This window comes from Lytechinus variegatus, chromosome 6 (genome assembly GCF_018143015.1).
Source record: "Lytechinus variegatus isolate NC3 chromosome 6, Lvar_3.0, whole genome shotgun sequence".
Lineage (NCBI taxonomy): Eukaryota > Metazoa > Echinodermata > Echinoidea > Temnopleuroida > Toxopneustidae > Lytechinus > Lytechinus variegatus.
Window position 1 is genome coordinate 17,143,968 of NC_054745.1, and position 23,669 is coordinate 17,167,636.

Consider the following 23,669-nt stretch of genomic DNA (forward strand, 5'->3'; position numbering starts at 1 on the left):
TCGGTCTCAACACTCGAGACACCTCAGCAACATCTCTCACACAGGAAGAGGTGAGAATATAACCTTCCCCAACCAAGGTTAAAGAGATCTGCCCAGGGTACCTTGCTCACAATACTCACTTCAAGACACAATTTTAACCAATAATCTCACTGCCTGTCCATATCGCCAAGCAACAAAAAACAATTGATTGCATTTCTTATAGGGGAAAGGCATAAAATTACTGAGAATTATTACCTAACAATGCAGCGACTTTATGTTGTGTCAGCTCTGTGCAGTGTAGCCAAAAAGATAAGAATTAAGCTAAAAAGAAATAGGAAAAGTGTTCAAGCTCCTAACAATGCAGCAGCCCTTTTTGTGTGCAAGCTCCCTGTACTACAGCACCTGAGGAATTTATGCAGCTGGTTAAACATTATATGCACTAACGGAGTAAGATTATGACTAAATACAAGTCTTCACTAGTCCTGCAAAAATATATCATGTCCTAGGTGAAAATAATAATAATAATGATAATAAATAAGCATATATGAATGGTAACTGATTTTATTCATACTGTACTGTCAAGATTTTGAAGTTGTAAAATTAAGAAAAAAAAAAGAAACAGGATGTATTTAACACCATTTTTTCCGGACTACCTATGGAGTTTCATTGAGATTGCACAGTATGCACACCTCATGCTTTAGTGAATTTAAAGTGCAAAGTAAGACTTCTCCTTATTTTATGCAGCTCTCACTGAATTTCTTCACTATTCAATCAAAAAATTGTCATTGTAGGTTATTCATGATCAAAATTATATATAATTTTATAGCTAACGATGTCAGATGTGTTTTTAAGCACACTGAAACCCTCAAAAACTTATTTGGAGAGTTATTGTTGGTTTCAGGGTTGCAGGTCACATAGACTTGAGCCAAAAAGTTCTTGGGAAGGAGCTGTAATTTATGTTAAACGCATCCATATGTCTTTGAGTGGCTGAATGTGTTTTAGCATGGCCTTACGCAGTAAAAGTTGGGTAGTCAGTTGCCCCCCAGAAATTCTGAAAACGGACATTTTTTAACTGAAAGTTTTCACAAAATTCAATAAAAGTATGCCACAAATCCTTCACTTTCACTTGACAAAGTGCAAAAATGCCCAAATGACAATTTGCTCGGTCGCTTCGATCCCTCGTTTTCGATTTTTTTCGAAAAAAGTTTACGCGTGCTGCCCCCCCCAAGCGAAAAAGTTCTGTATACGGTCATGGATTTTATACTTGGCTGTAAAGTATTTCTTCTACTGAGGTGATTTGGTATGTCCAATATCAGTTACGTATTTATATACACTCCAAAAAACGAAGAGCTAATTAAGATCTTAGAGATCGAGCGTGTATAGTGACTGCACCTCGGAGTGGTGATTGGTCTAGTTCAAAGTTGAATGAGAACAATCAGCACTCCGAAGAGCAGTCAGTATACACGCTCTTTAATAACTTATCCAGCTCTTCATACCTCTTCGTTTTTCAGAGTGTACAGAAGTAATGTTGGTTAAATTGCAATATGAAACATAAAACTCACGAATGGTATGTGAAAGGACGCCAAACAAAATTCTTAAATTTAGCATACTGTCAATCTCATATTTGCGTACCAGATTCGAACAAAAGTATGCATCGAATTTGCAGGAGTCACAAAAACAAATCTATTCCATCCTTCCTTACACATGTATATTTGCTTAAAGAGTTAAACTGGTACCAAAGATAAACACTGTGACGAAACTCTCAGAAAAGAAGGGAAATACCCAAACTTTGTACCACGTTGAGTAAACAGAAATGGCGTGCAAATTATGAATTAAATCATCCTTGCGAAATAAACAACGGATTATTGTGTTAGCATTATTGATTCAAGATTATGCCATAAATCTTTCTGATTATTGTATCGAATGCTAGAATGAAAATGGTTCAAAATATCCATACAACCTTGCTTCTTAAAGGACAAGTCCACCCAAACAAAAACTTGATTTGAATAAAAAGAGAAAAATTCAACAAGCATAACACTGAAAATTTCATCAAAATCGGATGTAAAATAAGAAAGTTATGGCATTTTAAAGTTTCGCTTATTTTCAACAAAATAGTTATATGAACGAGCCAGTTACATCCAAATGAGAGAGTTGATGACATCACTCACTCACTATTTCTTTTGTATTTTATTATATGAAATATGAAATATTGTTATTTTCTCGTCATTGTCATGTGAAATGAAGTTTCATTCCTCCCTGAACACGTGGAATTCCATTATTTTAACATTTTGTGCTTCAGGCAAGGAGGTCCTCATCGTCAAATTCGTAAAAATTGAAATATTGTATAATTCAAACAATAAAAAACAAAAGAAATAGTGAGTGAGTGACATCATTGACTCTCTCATTTGGATGTAACTGGCTCGTTCATATAACTATTTTGTTGAAAATAAGCGAAACTTTGAAATGTCATAACTTCTTATTTTACATCCGATTTTGATGAAATTTTCAGCATTGTGCTTGTCTGATTTTTCTCTATTGATTCAAATCAACATTTTTCTGAGGTGGACTTGACCTTTAAAGAAACTTTCAAAATTAAGTTCAAATTAGTCTAATACACACTACTGAAAGTGAACAAGAATAGATACAATATATGAAATATAAAACGCAAACAATCAATAAAGAAAATCAATTAATGACTTCAAGAAAAAAGTAGAACCAATATGCAGTGAATGTTGGTAATTGGCAAATGTCGGGACCTATTGCGTTAAACCCACTTAAGTTCTGCGCATTAGCAGTGAATGGAAAGTTGACGAGATATTATTTATATTCTTGTTTAATATATGATAACAATGAACTGGTATTTAGTTCGTCCCTAACTATCATCAAGATAGAGATGGACACGTTTTAATTTTCGTTATCCAAATCGTGCGAGATGACACTTACTTATTAAACGTTTCTATAACAGTTATACATATATTTTGTAGATAAAATTCATTAACATTTCGTGTTGAATTCTTAAGAAGTAAAATCGTTAAAAGTATCTAGCAGGGTGTCTTTGGAAAAAGGAAACATGGAACAAGAAAATAGCAATGAAAATTATATTTATTTTTCAAATAGTAAACTTCCGAAACAATGGCCTGAATTCGCAAAGGTGGTTTTGAGAACCCACGGTTGAGTGTATGGTTAATGTAGATTTCTTGTATAAATTACGCTATTACCGCGTATACTAGAAAATGTCCCAATGCTGATGCGCGCTTTTGTCACAGTGCGCCAAATTGACCCCTGTTGCCGTAGTAATCCACACTATTTTATTCTTCAAATAGTGGATTCTTGAATAAAATAGCGTATCTAACCACGGTAGCCGGTGTCAATTTTGCACACTGTGACAAAAGCGCGCATCCGCATTGGACATTTTTTTATGTACACGCGCCCGATACCAGGTAAAATAAGCGTAATTTATATAGGAAATCTGCATAAACCATGGATTCAACCGTGAGTTTTCAAAACCCCCTTTTTGAATTCGTACCAATGTGTTTGTATAAGGGAAATATCAACTAACATAGAGGGCAGCAACACACAAGCGTGTTGCTCTAAGGAAAGTCAACTCAATACGCGCATGCAGTTGAGCTGCGCGCACATTTTATTATTCATGCCAACGGAATGAAACGTCGATCAAATACAACAATTTATTAATAGCGACCACGAAAACAATATCAAAGGATATGACTACAACGATATCAAAGATAACATTAAAAAAACACCTATGGGATTATTAGTCCGGCAGCCCAGGAGGTTTATTCACCGAAAGCCGGACAAGCAAATGACCCCATAGCTGGATAGCATGGACCCTGAAGTTTACAAAAATGCATTGCTGCCGGGTTCTATGCGTGGTCTTCCCTCCGAAATGACGTAATATATGACGTCTTTACAAAATGGCCCTATTTCACCATTTTTCAGACATTGTACACATAGCATAAAGTCAAGGGAGAATATCTCAGCCGAATTATGCTTGTTTTGTATGAAACTTTCAAAATATATTGTCCACGTAGGTTGCAAGAGATATGCAAAATTTCACGAACAGAAATTATTGTTTACATATGCAAATTACGTAATGAAATTTGCATATCATTAGTTTTGGAGATTTCTCGCATAAAAAATTGTCGAAAATCGATTCAGAAATTTATTTTCGTTTTTAGTGTACTTTATTTGATATATCTTCTCTCAAGCATAACATCATTCTCTTTATCTATATGTCTACTTTAGGAAAATATATAACAGTAATTGAAAATGACATTATAGACTGTGATTTCAGCCCCCTTTTCAATATGGTGCGCACATAGAAATCGTGCGTTTTTGGCCTATTTTCACCATATAGCTGAGGTGTGCGAACGATATGCCTACTTTATTGATGTTTCCTGCATTTTGCATGATATTAAATCTTCCAAACAACATATTTTCATCTTCATTATGTCTCTGCTGATAAATCAATAATTTAAGCAAAGATTGATTGCCCACTGGGCAGTCTATAGGCTACGTTTTCAGCCTAGTTTTCAACAACGAACCTATACCATGTATGCCTGCATCGTTGTAGTCGAGTCGGATAAGGGGTTCCTGTGTACCATCAAAATATTTTCACTCAACGTTTTGGTATTTGCCTTAAGTGTCTAGTTAATGAATCTTGATGTTCCCTTCCCAAAATCGTGTCCAACGGGGTTCAAAATTGATATCTTTGGCGGCCCTCTTGGACTTTTTAAAAATGAAAATCAATTATTTTCATATTTCATTGAACAGAGTCTGACAATTGGACAATCTTAATCAATACGCATTTCAATATGATTGGGAAAGTAGAAATCGATTGAATTTCAAGACCCGAGGCTAGGTTTGGTCCAATTAAGGCCAGCCTTGCGCAATTAAATCAAAATGAAAACAACAGACGATTCAGATAGGCGTAGAGACATTTATTGGTCGTGGCAGAGTCGCCGCATACATCTATGTTCAGCCACTTGTGGTGGCACAATTAAACAAATCATACTGGCGTGATTACGTTTTTCTTTCTTTTCTCTTTTTTCTTTAACAGATCCAAAACCAAGCATATTCAATTTGACTGTATGAAATAATATTCAAAACGCATGAATACCAACAAAAATATTCAAGTATCAGGATAACATAAGTAGGGTAACAATTAAACAATTGGTACACCAAAACTGTCCATAGTCATTTCAATCTAAATATGAATGTGCAAATGATAAGGATCGTACAGCATGTCATTAATAAAAAAACAGACGACAAATAATAGCCATAATTATACGTATAGCGTGCATGGATGAAGGACATATAGCAATTCCACTATACGAGTCATTGATAGCAAACCTCAAAATATATATATTACAATAATACACTAATCCCAACTACCCTTGCTTACTTTACAAGTACAATGCAACATGCTTTGAACAATGAAATAAAATTCACTGTCTGGTGAAATTATGTACATAATGTACAACAGTATGCATACATGCCACTTCTATCCAACAAATCAAACGGCTAAAATGTATGCACACATGACATCAACAAATATTACTCAAAAACTAAACAAAGACTATAGCATGCATTAAATGTATGTGTAGTAACACTTTTATATTTGTGTCCTGGTAAAACCATGAAAAAGTTAAAAACCGACTGCAACTTAATACTTGTATAATATCCATAGATAAAAAAGGAGAGCATATTAAGGAAGTGCAAAAATGGCCAAAATCATACCTGTATCACAAAGCAAAACATGAGTAGCAATAATACGGAATTTAATAATAAAAAACATGATACAACCACAGCAGTAAAATTTATAGACTCTTTAAACATAATTGTCACTCCTGCAGATATTACCAAGGGGCATGGTGGTGGGGGGGGGGGGGTCTGCGGGCCACCGCACATGCTTAAGCGCGAAGAAACTAAAAGCTCACGGGACAGTCATCAGAAAACGGCAGAAACTGTTGCGTGTGATGTCATCACCGTATGAGCCTGAAAGAGTCCAGAAGGCCAAGGTCGCATGACAACCACACTGGGACCCAACAAGTGAGTTTCATCAGGGGGGAGGGAATCATGCGAGGTCCATCATGGGAATTGGGGATCATGCAAGTTCCATTTGAAAAGGCGACGGTTGGCGAGGTCCACGAGTCCTGAGAAGCCAATCCTGGTGTTCAATGGTCTCGACGCATCTAGGCCCCGGGGGGCCACTTTCATTCACGAGTGGATACCATGCGCGACCATGGGGTCTCGAAAAGCACCCTAAACACGTAATTTCCATATTCTGAAAATGCACCCCTTAACAAGTATTGGCGTGTGAAACCCTACCCTTAACAAGTATTGGAAACGAAACGATACTCTTGGCAAATATTCCCTGAAATGAACCCCTAAACAAGTACAGGAATATTTTATTGTTACGGGTCCTTCGGCCGTCGGCTTTATACCTAATAAGTACGACCCCACCTTCTACACTTCGTGCAAATCGGATTCTTAACACGAAGTGTTGGGGCAAAAAGGACATCCTTTATAAAACATTTTAATTTTGTTTTATCATCCCCGCAAATTCGACCCTAAACACGTAATTTAAGTAGCGAAATAGATACCCTTTTTATTATTTCTGGTGTTTTGACACCCTTATCACGTTACGTACGTAACGTGCCCTATCGTGAAAAAGACATCCTTTTTACGTGTTTTTTTTTTGGTCGCGCATAGTATCCACTCGTCAATGTAAGTGCCCCCCCCCCCCTCGGGATCTAGGCCAAGATCCAACGGGGGTTGGATCCTCAAGGGCTGATCAACGACAGCAGGGGTACGGACTGGGCCGGCCACCGGAAATATGGTGCGAAGCGAACTTCCATGAACATGAAGTAAGGGTGTGCTACTGTTGGCTGCTTTTCTGACTTCAAAGAGCCGTGAGGTGGGAAGACTTGTCATGACACCATCTGCAGAGGACTGCATGGTTATCAGAACTGATGTAGTCACACAGGTAAGATAGCAGCAAAATCACACCAGGATCAGTAGCACGATGAACAACAGGCAATATAAATCGATCAGCAGGATTCCGAAGGAGGGTAGACATCACGGGACTAAGGTAGGGTGCCAAATCCTTGCCTATTGCACTATCAGCTATGCAGACTATGTAGGGTGACCAGATGATACTAGCTACGGAAGGCATGTGAGCTGTGTATACATAGAATACCCCACATGGTAAGATACTTGTAAAGAAATGTTGACTGTCGGTGAGAAAGAAGCACAGCACATTATCAAGGCAAGCGTCATGCCTGGGCATATCATGATCACGTGTACAACAAAGCCGAAATGACGAAAATCATCTGTATTGCGGACACTCTCATCGACGTACTCTATGCCTGACTGGTAGTTAGCGTGTCGGTTTTCAAGACGATCAGGGATATCGCGAAAACGGTTCTCTACTGTAGCGAAAGGAAAATAAATGTCACGCGAAAGCGATCGAATGCCGGCACAATGCTCTATTGAAGTGTAGTCAGCAGTGTGTACATAACCTGCAACAGCAAGGCTAGGCTCTGCTTCCGAAACATGATGAGAAGCAATGAAACAAGAGCATACTACCACTAGAGCTATGTTCACTACAAGACACAAGAGAGCTAACGTAAAGCTCATTACCAAGACACTACGGGAAGGCTTAGTATTAGAGCTAGGCTCAGTATCAGGAATGCCAAAGCTAGGCTCATTACCGGGAATGCCAGAGCTATGCTTAGTACCGGGAACACCAGAGCTAGGCTCAGTATCAAGAACACCAGAGCTAGGCTCAGTTTCGGGAACAGAGCTAAGCTCAGTATCAGGAATGCCAGAGATCGGCTCAGTATCAGGAACACCAGAGCTAAGCTCAGTATCAGGAACACCGTAAAATTGTGTATATTGGTACTTTACCCGATTGTTGTTATGTGGCCTAATTTCACCTAGGACCTTTACACACGATAGGTCACCGTCGCAACTAATATCATGTTCATTTTTTACCTGACAATTCTAATGTGACCTAACTGCACCTACTGTCTTCACGCATAGCTTAACATGAGCACAGCTATTATTGTCAGTACTCACAGCAGGCTTACAGCTTTTGGATTCTGTGACTGTCACTATCTCAACCCTTTCACTCAAGGTCTCACCAATCTCACCATCCATCTTCGACTCACGTAGTGGCAACGTAAATCCTAAGTCTGTGTCTCCAACATCATACTCAGTCATAACACTTTCAGTCTCCACACTGGTCATCAATCCGAACTCACTGTGCATGTTTCATTGACTTGCTAGTGTGTGAATGGTAAGCTCCAGTCTCATTCACCCCAACATTACACTCGACATCCATGACCTCATTGTGTATGTTATTATTGTCATTGGACTTGTAAATGTGTGGATGCTCAGCTTCAGTCTCATTCAACCGAACATTACACCCAACATCCATGATCTCTCTGTATAGATTAGATCATTAATTCAGTGGGAGAGTGTGTTTACACTCACTGTCAAATCCAGGATTACTGTGTTTGCACTCACTCTCAGATCCTTGCGTTATCATACCCACTGCACAATCCAGCTTATCTAATTCATTCATACTAGTTGGACTGGATGGGGGAATTGATCAGATGGTGACATGTAAGAAAAAGTATGGTAGTCCCTAAACATGATTTGGTGTGTAGAAAGTAGAATGTAAACATCATTCTCCATAAAGGGAGCCCCAGCCATCACCTCAAAGTTCACCACACTGTCAACCACGAAACCATTATAATACAACTCACATCCATCACGGAATTCTGGTGTGCGCCTGTCCCCAATGTTCTGAGCAAGATTTCCTCCAATCCGGATTCTTTGATCCTGGTAGCGAAAGTTAGCAGCGGAGTTTTGATCACACCGTAAGCCACCACGCAATTAAATTAAGGAAAACAACAGACGATTCAGATAGGTGTCGAGACATTTATTGGCCGTGGCAGAGTCGCCACTTGTGGTGGCACATTTAAACAATAAATCATACTGGCGTTGGCTAGGTTAGGATTTTTTTTAGTCCATACAGGGTAAATTTTTGGAGTCTAGATCTAGACATGAAATCCTTAAAATTCAATGTTATTAGAAAATGCATAGAATCACAAGCTCTGTCACTTTGCTCTTTCGCTTTCAAAAAATGGAAGGATTCTACCGAACCAAAGGCCCAGGAAAATTTACATTTTTCCATATGACAAACAAATGTAAAACTCTTTAAAACATTGATTGCAGTGAGTCAATGGTCAAATTAAGATATGGATGCCGTATTCAAATCAATTTAATTGGTGATTTTGGTGATTTTTTTTTACCTGACTGCTAAGAAAGCATGAATGCTTGTAAGCAAGCAACCAGAGGACCGACGGCTTAAGGTCCTCTCCGAAGGACCTGGTACTGAGGATTAATGCCTTACCAAAGGGCACTAGCGCACCAAGTGGGAATCGAACCCGGGTCACCGGAATACGAATCCCCCGCTCTACCAACTGAGCTATCGCGCCTCCTCAAAGTTGAACTTCTGTCTCAAGAAACTAATATGGCCCCCAGCCCTAGACGGCCCTACACTAGACTAGGTCTAGACCCTACTGAGTTAGGTCTTACATGTACGCTATCCGGTGATTCTCTGCCAAACGATGTAACATTGCAATCAGTTCGCCTCAATTGGCTGAGATTTTTCTCAGAAAAACCAGGGAATTTGGCTTTGAAAGTTGGTTGCTCGATTGACCTAGCTATCGCCACAGCCTCACCTAGCTGGCTGAGCATGCAGCGCGCAGCCGATGGTCACGGACTCGGTGTTAAATTTCGACCTTGATTTGTGGGATACAGCGCCTTTATTTCAGTTTTAATTTTCAGACTAAAAAGTCAAATTAAATATAAAATTTGAAATCTAACCTTTAACAATCATCGTTGATAAACATGAGCCCTGAAATAATTGCACTTAAAATCAGGCCAGGCAAATTAGACGTCATTGTCTATGTTACTAGAACATCTATGACGAGTCGCCTGGTTCCCCAGCGCATCAACATCACTAGCTAGCTACGCGACCGGCCCAGACTCGGCGCATCCAGGCCAGAAGAACAACCTCGATTTGGACGGTGGTTGTCTATGCATTTATTACTAGTGCAGCGAAATTTAGCAGAAGTAACAGACCAGAGGTATCCTCGTTACAAACTTAATATTCCAAAATGAGAGAAAATGATAACATACTGACTATTCACGGTGAATATTTTCTTAATGTTAATATTATTTTCAATATTATTATAAAAAACAACCGATCAAAAATGTTTCATCAAAAATGTTTTTAATTTACAAATGAAAAAAAAAAGTTTCTCAAAACCCACCTTATTTTTAGAGTGGTCACAAAATTCGAGAGGAGTTGACCTTCCTTAGACCAACACGCCTGTGTGTTGCTGCCCTCTACGTTCGTTGGGAATATGTTATGTTGAATTAGTCTTTATTCATTTTGTACGTTTTGGAATTAATTGCGCTTCCCTAAATTACAATATTTGAGATAAAACGAGATCATTGTCTCATATCAATAAATGCAAATACAGTGGTGACGAGATGATTTTAAAGCCTACTTATAAAACCAACTGCACATCACATGTTAAATATTTCATTTTTATGGTCTTTCCAGGAATGGTTATTGTCCATTTTAAAACCAGGGAACTTTAAAGACGTTCCCTTGTTTTTTTTTACTTTGCTATTAGTAGGAAAACTATACTCATTATTACAATTTTTGAATGATGTAATTAGCTTTCATTGTTTTTCAAGATTTATCAGAACTGTATTTGTATTTAAAAAAACCTTTTGACATTCCCTACCCTGTTTTTTCCTATACATCATTTTCCAATCCAATACTAGTAGTCGCATACATTTTGAGTAAAATTGTATTTTTATTTTTTTTTCTTTCATGTAAAAATGCATATTTGTTCAATTTACTTTCTTCCCTTTTAATCTTAAGTTTCACATAGCTAAATTTGTGATTGTATTTTTGCCATTTTTTAAACTTAAAATGGAATTAAAGGTCTGGTGATATTCGGAGTTCCGAAGGTTCGAGTATTCAGGAGGTTCGTTATTCCGAAGGTTCATTTTTTTTTGCTCCCACTTTGAGCTCGCCTGTTGGAATGTCATAAATTTTCATCTCACGCTTCGTGTCCGCATTAATTCTTTGATTAGATAAACATCGTTTTTTCATGATGACGAGAACGGCTTGGACTGTTTAATTTTCATTTCTTATTTAAATGTTCAAAAATTTGGGCTTGCGATTAGCGCTCGCAACGTCTCTAGCTAAATTATCGGCCAATTTCCGTCTTACAATTTTTTTTCAAAGGTTTTCGAGAAATGCATAATTATACAATCGTCTTTAATATCTTAAAATTATTCAAAAGTGCAATATTTTGTCTTTTAAATCAGTAGGCCTAAAGGTTTCTAGCAAGGAACACCACATCTCAGGCTTTAACATATTTTATTAGCAACTTAGCAAATGTTTTTGATATTGAAGAAGTGATGCTAGGTGCATTTTAGATCTAAGTAAAGCATTGACACACTTACTCGATCACGATATTTTGATTTACAAATTACAACTTTATGGTATTATAGGAGCTGCGTTTGATTTATTCAAAACTAAGCTGCAAAATTTTTTCATTGTCAATGGCTTTAAATCTGAAAGGAATGCTCTAAGGTGTGAAGTGCCCCAGGGGCCTATTTTCGGACCTCTGTTGATTTTTATTCATATCAATGATTTGTGAAATACGTCTGAGGTTTTAAAGTACATTGTATTTGCAGACGACTCTAGCATTCATAATTATGTCACATAAGATCCATTTGAATTACAAAAGTATTCTTAATAATGAACTTGCTAATATTTCAAACTGGTTATATATGATCAAAGTCACAGTTAATATAAATAAAACTAAGTTCATGATGTTTACAAATGGAAATGATGATATCGATCGAAAAACCATAAGTGTCGTGGCCACCATAATTGGTCTAAGACTCCTGACTATAAAATAGTTCGGGGTACGATCCCCTGTCGCCACATGTACCTACATGTATCTATGCCCGTGAGTTTTTAATCGGCAATGCTCTTTTATCCTGCTTTGAAGCAAATGAAAATGCTATACGCATTCTTGGTAACTCGGTGTGCACTTGTTTGAAAAAATAAAAATGAAAAATAAAGAAATAAGCCATGTTGGATCTGAAATTAAACATCTTTGATATTTCTTGGCGTGACAATAGATAACAAGTTGACATGGAAACCCCATTTTAACATCATTTGTAATTAAATATCAAAGAATGTAGGATTGTTATTCAGAATTAATATGTTACCATTTCTGATTAAAAAAAAGATTTACATTGCTACCACTTGCACCTTTCTTGCTTACGATATGAATGGGTAAGTGCAGCCAAAATTTAACTTGATAGACTTTTGAAATTACAAAAACGTGCAATAAGAATAGTCAATCATTTATATTTTTAGCCCATACTTCACACACGTTTTATAATCTGAAACTCTTAAAACATTTATGACATATATCAATACCAGCTCGGATTTTTTTTATTTTTTCATGTTATCGAAAACTTGTAACCACTTCTCTTTTAGAATAGTTCAACCTGAATTGCATTATACATCTTTATCCTACTAGAAATGCAAATAATGCTCATCTTCCAATAGGTAAGAACGTCACTGTCACATCAACCCATCATTTATCAAGGTCTTGCAGTTTGGAATTTGCTAACAGATATAATACTTAATCCAACACTTTAATCTACCAAAAATGAAGTTCAACAGATTCCTTCTTGAAAAATACTATGGCTGCATGATGTATGTATACTATTATAATTATTGTATTTTTTTAATATTCAAGCTTGGCTTATACCAGCGAAAAGCTGTCCCGCCGAATTCCTATAAGTTATTTCCCTTCATCATACACTGTTAGAAAATTTATCCTTAAAAAAAAAGAAGTTCCTGCAGCAGAGTCTCGAGAACACCTGTAATGTTAACAGATTGCGTAATCTTACAGGAAATTGGTATTTGGTGTATGGCATCTTACAAATTTCCTTGAATAAAACAGTCTTTTCACCCTTTTAAACAGACCTGTTCTGTTAAATTGCAGAAAAAAATCATGTTTTATGAATTTACAGAATGATTCTGTAATTGCTTTCTGCAAAATCTTCTTTTATTTCTCTGTAAAAACACGGGTTTTTTAACAGTGTATGCTCTCTCTCTCTCTCTCTCCAACATGCGTGGCGTTCTTTTTAAACGACGTGTCTCTTCGCTTTGATGAATTGTCACAACTACATTTAAAAAAATAATGACTTTAGCATCCATAATAAGCCAAACATTGAAAGTGAATTGTTTTTTATCATGATGTTATCGGTGAATGAATATGTGCGATGGTTCTTACTATGTTGATAGGGATGACGGTTCATTTGATGGTGACAGTACATGGACTTGGCAACGGAGGATTATCTATCGTTACTGGGGGTGCTGTGACAATGCTCAGCGCCCCAAGTAACCGTAGAATAACCTTCCGTGGACAGGGCCCTGTGACAGTAATGATTACGATGGTGAGAGGATGACCGTGATGATGAAGATCTATGGTGGTGACGTTGCTGATCATGATGTTGATGAAAATGATGATGTGGTGATGGTGATGATGATGATAATGAGGATGATAATGATGGTGATGATAATGGTAATGAGGATGATGATGGTGATGAGAACGATGATGATGATGTCATCGCATGCCTAATGCACCCAAATCACTTTTACTATTTTTTTGCGATTTTCCAAAAATAAAAAATGGAAATAGCGACACAATAATTAAAAAGAAACATAATCTAAAGAATAGAGAAAACTTACGACTCTGGGTGTACTTAAAGTACAGGATGAAAATAACAGCTCGGTACGTTTTCAAGTAGTCCACCATCATCAAGATACATCTGCAAAGAATGAACATCAAAATCATAAAATCACTTCATGATACTTCAGCAATAGAAGTACTGACGATTTCATACGCGGTCATGGAGTTGTGCAGTCGGTAGAGCGGCGGTTTCGGATTCTAGTGACCCGGTTTCGGTTCCCACTCGTTGCGCTAGTGCCCATTATCGTGATTATGGTAAATATAAAAAAATAACTTGTATTGACGGAACTCATTACCAACAATCTTTACTTACCCTCTATATCGTTTCTTTATTTTATATAACAGGTGCATATGGATGTGCAAAGTTACACCTTATGCGCTATTATATCACATCCCTATGGCATACATTGATCTGAAGAGAAAATTTTCACGTAACCTTCACCATGTTCACCAATTTAATTGTTTTCTTTTTGGTTGCTAAAACACGTAAAAATGATAATCTTTGTCTTGTGGATAACCGAACTAACACAAAGGTTTTGGTCCAATATGATCACGCGCCTCAGAATATTTTACTAGATGCATGGTGCATAGTAAATCATGTATTTATTTTTACTATTATCAGTGAATTGTTTTCCTTGGGTTTGTTGATTGACAGCTGGTGTATCTTTGACATTTTTGTTTACGTTTATTCCTGTTACCTCTGAGGGAGGGCGGTATAATATTATCACGTCACATGCATAATCATATATGTATATTAAACATTATTCATCACGCAAATCATATATTATATGATTCGGGTAATGTAACCACAGATAAAGTTTACCGCAAGGATTTTTCCTTAAAAAAATCCCTTTCGGTACAGCATTACTCAATTTTATGTTTGCAGAAAGCAAGAAAGTTATCTTGAGTTTTAACTTAAACAAAATGGACTCATTTTGACGCATTTTAAAAGCCACCTTGAGTTTTCTTTAGGCAAAATGGAGACATGGACAGCTTCATACTATTGTAACTCATCCATAAGTAGTATATAACTCTTGAAACCATAGTGTTGACACCAACGTCTTATCTCCAAATGTAGATTTCATGTCCATATTTAAGTAACAGAAGCTATTTTTTTACTCCCTTCTTGGAAGCCATCTTGGATTTTTTTTAACATCTTTTCTTCACTGCATATAACCCTTTAAACCAATGGTTTGACAATATAATCTTATACCATAAGCGGACATTAAACAGACTATTTTACTTTTGGGGTAACAACAGCCATTATAAAATTCATTTGTGGAAGCCATCTTTGATTGGGGGACATGCCAACCACTAAATGTCCTGGTAACTTGTCCTAATCTATTGCTTGACCCCTATTCAAACCAAGGGTTAGACAACGTAATGCAGGCGGTTATTAACAGACATTATTTTTAGACTCCATTTTTGCAAATCATCTTGGATTTGGGGAGATACAGGCTGCCCTTGTAACTTGTCTCAACGTATAATACCGGACCCTTTACACCATGGGTTAGACACCAAAGTCATATTCCCGAGACAAAATATATCGGGGTTTTTTATGGTTCTTAGATAACAACAGTCATTTTAGACTCCTATTTTGGAAGCCATTTTGGATATTTGAACATAGAGGAACATCGACTTTCCTTGTAACTTCCCTCAATTTACTACTTGACCCTTAAACTCACCATTGCATACAACCCAAATTAAAGACACTAAAATAGGTAATATATCAATTTTTAATGTTTAGGATTTGGCCGCCATTTTGGACGTCATCTTGGATTTTCAGGATACCCTTGAGGGCTTGTGTTCACTCTCGCCTGAATCGGTAGACCTTTTACCCCTACATCATTGAATATGCAGAGAAAAGGATGTCTAGGGTGGATAAAAAGAGTCGGATATATTAAATTCAGTGAATGGCGGCCATCTTAAACGCTATCTTGAAAGCAACCACTTTCCCGGATGCGGACTTTGGTAGATTTTTAGTATATTCATCCTGAGATCAAATAGTACCAAAAAAAGGTTGACGATCATTTCTTTTGCAAGTTTTTGTGGGTCAAAATAGAGCAAAATGTGTAGAATGATGGCCATATTGTTTTTGAGGATTTTAACATCAAATTTAAGGTTGTCAAACAGCATATTTGGACTCAGCTCCCTCAAACTATGTTATATGCTTTTAAATTCAGCATTAACAAAATTTGCCTAAAGTGTTAGGAAGTCTACTTTTCTAAAATCTGGACCTGACTATACAAACCTCTCCATAATCAACAATAAGTCACCCAAAGTAAATCTAGACATTTTCACTAATTTTAAACAAGTGGAATGCCTCTGGTGGTCTCACCTGCATCACGCGATTCAATATACATGTAGCAGCAGTGCTGACTTTGAAAACTACTCTAACTCGCACAAGATGTTCAGTGATACTTGGTTACTCTTATTTCCACATTTTATGAACGAGACCAATACACTTACAGAGATATGATGGTAATTCAACAAATACCCCCAACGTGGCCAAAGTTCATTGACCTTTGACCTTGGTCATGTGACCAAAAATGCGCACAGGATATTCAGTGATACTTGATTAATCTTATGTCCAAGTTTCATGAACTAGGTCCATATATTTTCTATAAGTTATGATGACATTTCAAAAACTTAACCTTCTTTGATACCTTAATCACAGAAAATGGTCGAGAACTAAAAAAGTTATGATCCCTCGAAACAATGCTTGTATTTCCCTAATTTCATTAAATAAACTTGTTTTCACCGGTTTCCTACAGAAGCTATCGCACGGTAACAAGAGACTTCATGCATGGCTGATCGTCAACAAAACGGAGTGTCGAGTGAGTTTGAACGCTAGCCTGTAAATCTTCTTCATTTTCTGAAATTATTGAAATTCAAGCCTTATTTCAAATAACCAGAACTTTGTTATTTCTTGACCATTTTCTGTGATTGAGGTATCAAATTAAAGAGCAGATATTGACCTTTCTAAAAATGTGGTTTTCTTTTTAAAACACAGATACGGCCCGCCAAGTGATTTTTTGGTATCTCCTTTTCAAATTGTTTTTGCTCACTTATGCGTGAATGAGAAATAATCTAAGTAATATCATATGAAAGAGGAGATTCTAAGCTTTACATTGCTAGGTCATTTGTCTATTTTATTTATGATTAAGTTATGATAAATCATCGCTAAATCTCGGTTTCGTTTTTTCTGGGACGCACTGTATATATATATATATATATATATATATATATATGTGTGTGTGTGTGTGTGTGTGTGTGTGTGGGTGGGTGTTTTGTACGATCGAGCGCATTTGGAACGTTCATTCATGATTTCGCCCCCCAATCTGAAAAATGGATCGACGCCCCTGGTACAAAAACTACCAAGGTGTCGAAATTCCGAACGGTTTGAGTGAATTGGTGCACTGATGTGAGTAATGCAATGTATTGGTTTGAGTGAATTGGTGCACTGATGTGAGTAGAACTTGCTTGTGATGAGTTTGTGCAATGTTAACTCTCTAAGTTCTTAAGCGTTACTCACTAGATTAACTTATGCAATGCACTCAAAACATTTAGTTAAGTTACTCAATTAATTGACTTAATTAAATAAACTCATTTGGTATGTCACTATAGTGTCAAATAAAAAATACGCCATTAGGTGCTTTTTCAAAGTAACTTCATTGAGTGAAAGCACTCATCCATGTGAGTCACTATAGTGTCAAAAATACTTGGACATTTGAATGTGATTACTAATAAATGTAAGTTCTCATTTTTTGTGTGTTGATTCAGATCAAAGACAATAATTATTATTGAAATAAAGAAATATACTTAAAAAACATATAACTATAAATCAATGTAGGTAAAATGAATAGGTAAACTGTAACACTGATAATTTGAAGAGAAAATAGTATCATTGATATAAAGTGGCATAAAGCACATAACATGATTCCAAAGAGAAATTGATATATTGATATTTATTGATAAATTAATATTTGACAAATGACAAATCCTCAAAGTACGTTTTATAATAAATAATTTTTACAATGAAAAGATGCATCAACTGCATAACATATGCAGGGTTGAAACGTACCAATGAAATGAAAAAGAAAATGGAGGGACCTACTGATAAGCAAAGCTGTAGGAAATATGTAGACTCCAAAATATATGAAATGTAGCAAACAAAAATAATGTAAAAGGAAACAAAAATTGACTCGAGTACTGACATGCAAAATATATCACAAAAAATACATCACGACAACATCAAAACAAAACCATAATACATCAATTCTATTGGAAAATGACATTATAAATAGGACAAGTGCATGCGTTAAAAATGAAGTAAAGTTGTCGTGCCGTACCTACATGAGTAGATAGATTATTATAAATGTTTGGACCGATTTAAAAAAAGATGGGGGCCTAGGGGGGCTATTGACAACCCCCTAAAAACACGATCAAGAAATAATGGATAATAGAAAATAGGAAAGAGTTTAAATATAAATTCAGTCTGTGAATATTATGCCAAAATCTATCACAAATTAGATTAGAAAAGGGTCAAATTTGTGCTCGCTCGCCTAGCTCTATCTCCTTACCCGTGGATATATCATATCGAAAATATTTTTAGAACGGCGGTTTAAAAAATAAGCTGAAATTTCATTCTCTTGAGCGAGCCCTATTGATATTGTATTCTTCTTTAATCTCACCATATTTCTTTTTCAATCTCACTAGAATCATGACGGTATTCTTGTTTGGGGCAACACCCACCTGCCCACCAAGTTTTATTAAACAAACTACTTATAGTGCAAAGGGAGCATCTCCGTGTTATTATCAATTCTTAATTTCTTTCACTCACATATCCAGTGTTTACTCAGATCTTTATAAAGTGAATGATGATTTGCTTTTAAATAATGATTTGTTGTACTTATGGAAAAATATACATATTACCGACTGCAATTGATATTGTTTGCATAAGTTTTATTTTAGCAAATGGCATTGTTTTTATTTACGACCATTTTATTTCCTTCCGTTGAAAATGAAATAAAGCTAATTTGAATTTGAAAAAAAAAAAAAAAATTTTGCCCATACATGTACGCCGTGCCCCTTCCCCTCCTCATCTGGCTCATTTTACTATCCATTGATGACGATGTACATATCACTGTCTATAAAAAATATTGCCAAAATTAAAAATTCAATAACGTTGTCATTCGTTATCAAACTTTATGAGATTTCAGCATTTTTCTCAGTGAATTTTATTTAAGCCCTTAGTTTGGATATATATGTATATATATATATAATATATATATATATTCATTTATTTATTTATTTGTTTCTGCATGCCATGATAATGTACATAGTATAACCATCACAAAATTGATTACATTGAATTTTACATAATAATAATGTATAATTATGATGATTAACATAACATTAACATAACTGATTATAACAAGGTTGCAGACATGCAGTGGTATGACAAAATAAGCAGATGCTTGAGCTGTTGTCAGACCTTTGGATATATGAAATGCATACATAAATATAAAAACAATACTGAAAAGTCAAAACTAATGATTACTCAAAGAAGGGAAAGAAAAAGAAAAACAAAACAAAGAAAACTAAATAAACAAATTATTATGTTCCACAACTATTTACAAATATTTACAAGGAGTGTGTGAGGCGTAATAATACTTGAAATTATATCAATCCTTAAGTTTAAAATGTACAGTACAACAAAATGTGTCTTGCTAAAAAAATTACATCTTAGAGACAAGAATGCGTTTTACCCCATTTTTGAAGGAATGCACTGATAATATATTCCTAATACTAGTAGGTATCGAATTCCAAACATCAGGTCCATAATGTCTGATAGATTTGTGAGCCAACAGTGTGCGAGGGTTATACAAATGCATATTAGATGCTTGTCTTGTGTGGTAGGTATTGATAGAATTATTTTGTTGAAACATATTGGAAAAGCAGGTAGGTAACATTTTGGCATTAAACCGATACATAAAAAGGGAAGTTTGAAAAAAAGGACATCATCAACAGTAAGACATTACAGCTTTATAAAGAGAGGGCGTGTATGATCACGGTAACCAACTCCAGCACAAATGCGAATTGCTTTCTTTTGCAACAAAAGGATTGGGTTTGTGACACACTTGTTGATGTTGCCCAAAGAATATTGCAATATGACACATAAGGTAGAATAAGAGTATTGAACAACATGTAAAGTATTTTATAAGGTACAAGGTACTTAACTTTATACAGTATACCTATATTTCGAGAAATTGGTTTACTGATGTGTTTCATGTGATCCAGTTAAGTTGATCATTGATATAGACCCCAAGGAACCACGTAAATGTCCGTCTTTCCAGCAAAGCATTGTCAAGTTTCAATCTTAAATCATGGTCAGCACATGACTTCCTGCCTTTAAAGTGTACATAATTAGTCTTTTTAACATTCAGTGATAACATATTACTTCGAAACCAATTAGATAATTTCGGAAGTTCGACATTAATGGTGTTTTCTAAGATATCAATATCACGGTGTGATAGGAAAACACTTGCGTCATCAGCAAATAATATATAATTAAATGTGTTTGATACCAAACAAATATCATTTATTAATGTCATCATCATCATCAGTATTCATATCAGTATCATAATCCTTATTTATCCATCTATTCAACTCGACTGGAAAATTGGTTCAAGACATAGCCACGCCTTTTTAACCACACTCAGAATGAATGGTAAAAGGTAAGTTTGTGTGCTTGATACATATATTTGAAAAATTAATTTATATTAAATTATATGTATTAGTAATACACGTTTGCATTAACTTACCGAAACAGGCTTCAAAGTTGTCAAGACACCTCGGTGTTCAGTAGGTAAATGAAATATGTCTGGCGAATCAATAGCAAATAAGAGTATTTTACGCACCCGCGCGCGCAACACTCTGAGGTTCGTGCTCACACCCATGGGCATATTCACATTCTCCCTTCCTTACTCACGTCCATGCACAGGCTCACGTGCGTGCGCCCCCCCCCCCCTCTCTCCCTCTCTTTTTTTTTGGGGGGGGTTCCACTCTCTCCACCTCTCATGTGAAAATCCAATCAAAGAAGGAGGGGGAATTTTCTTTTCCTTTCACGATTTTTGCAAACTACATCATAAACAACTGTCGTAAACGGGATTAATTAATTGAACGTAGGGTTGTTCTTTTTTCGGGATTTGTTATTCCTTGCCAATGTCCAATACAATTTACCCAAATTATGAGTTATTAATGATAAGAAGAACAAAAGGTGTTCCGTCATAGGCTTTCAGTGTATTTTCTTATTGTTTATCGTTCAAAATAAATGAATGTTCAAAACACTACAATTAAATTAACTATTAGTGTAAACAGCGCTGCCTCCCCATTGAAAAACGCAGTTTCTACATTTTTCTCAAGTCGAAGCGAATGCTCGGTTTCCCCATTGAAAAAACACAGTATGTACAGAGTGAAAAAAAAATTCTATTCATTTTTTTTTTTTTTGGGGGGGGGGGCACTTACTCAGTCTATATTGCTTCTTTGCCATGACATAATGTATCAATCTGTAATTCAATTAAAAAAATAGCTCAGAATGTGGAAAGCTCCCACTACCATCCAGGTCGCCCTCTGCGCTAAAATCCCCAAAATCATGATAATGGTAAAAAAATAAATTAAAAAATAATTACATCAACATACAACTTGCAAAGTTTGTAATTAACAAGTAATTAACAAGTCTCCTCAGTCGATTTCGCCTTTTGTTAGTTTGTGCTTAGCTTTAATGTAATACTAGTTTAGAAACACTGGGGTGCCCGTTAAAAACTGCAACAGCCCTTTAGTAAAATTCCAACCTTTTTGAAACAATTTTCGTAAAGTTTGGGACTTTTAATACCACAGATGGCACCCTTGTTGGTAGAGGACGCCCTCCATTTTCTAAGCTATTAGTTTCCCTTGATTTACATAATTACATATTGATACATTATTTCGTGGTATTAAAGCCATATCGACTGTTAATTTATGCCAAAAATGAATTTAAGTAACATGTTCTTCATTTGCGTTTTTACATGGGGAAATTGAGCATTTGCTTCAAATCTACATTTAAGACAATATATCAAAATACAACAATAACAACATATGTTTGATTATTTGCCTGCAAGCACAGGAGTGCTATCAAATTATCGGCCAATTTCCGTCTTACAATTTTTTTTCAAAGGTTTTCGAGAAATGCATAATTATACAATCGTCTTTAATATCTTAAAATTATTCAAAAGTGCAATATTTTGTCTTTTAAATCAGTAGGCCTAAAGGTTTCTAGCAAGGAACACCACATCTCAGGCTTTAACATATTTTATTAGAAACGTAGCAAATGTTTTTGATAATGAAGAAGTGATGCTAGGTGCATTTTAGATTTAAGTAAAGCATTGACACACTTACTCGATCACGATATTTTGATTTACAAATTACAACTTTATGGTATTATAGGAGCTGCGTTTGATTTATTCAAAACTAAGCTGCAAAATTTTTTCATTGTCAATGGCTTTAAATCTGAAAGGAATCCTCTAAGGTGTGAAGTGCCCCAGGGGCCTATTTTCGGACCTCTGTTCATTTTTATTCATATCAATGATTTGTGCAATACATCTGAGGTTTTAAAGTACATTGTATTTGCAGACGACACTAGCATTCATAATTATGTCACATAAGATCCATTTGAATTACAAAAGTATTCTTAATAATGAACTTGCTAATATTTCAAACTGGTTATATATAATCAAAGTCACAGTTAATATTAATAAAACTAAGTTCATGATGTTTACAAATGGAAATGATGATATCGATCGAAAAACCATTAGTGTCGTGGCCACCATAAGTGGTCTAAGACTCCTGACTATAAAATAGTTCGGGGTACGAACCTTATTTCCCTTCATCATATGCTCTCTCTCTCTCTCTCCAACATGCGTGGCGTTCTTTTTAAACGACGTGTCTCTTCGCTTTGATGAATTGTCACAACTACATTTCAAAAAATAATGACTTTAGCATCCATAATAAGCCAAACATTGAAAGTGAATTGTTTTTTTTATCATGATGTTATCGGTGAATGAATATATGCGATGGTTCTTACTATGTTGATAGGGATGACGGTTCATTTGATGGTGACAGTACATGGACTTGGCAACGGAATATTATCTATCGTTACTGGGGGTGCTGTGACAATGCTCAGCGCCCCAAGTAACCGTAGAATAACGTTCCGTGGACAGGGCCCTGTGACAGTAATGATTACGATGGTGAGAGGATGACCGTGATGATGAAGATCTATGGTGGTGACGTTGCTGATCATGATGTTGATGAAAATGATGATGTGGTGATGGTGATGATGATGATAATGATGATGATAATGAGGATGATAATGATGGTGATGATGATGGTAATGAGGATGATGATGGTGATTAGAACGATGATGATGATGTCATCTCATGCCTAATGCACCCAAATGACTTTTACTACTTTTTTGCGATTTTCCAAAAATAAAAAATGGAAATAGCGACACAATAATTAAAAAGAAACATAATCTAAAGAATAGAGAAAACTTACGACTCTGGGTGTACTTAAAGTACAGGATGAAAATAACAGCTCGGCACGTTTTCAAGTAGTCCACCATCATCAAGATACATCTGCAAAGAATGAACATCAAAATCATAAAATCACTTCATGATACTTCAGCAATAGAAGTACTGACGATTTCATACGCGGTCATGGAGTTGTGCAGTCGGTAGAGCGGCGGTTTCGGATTCT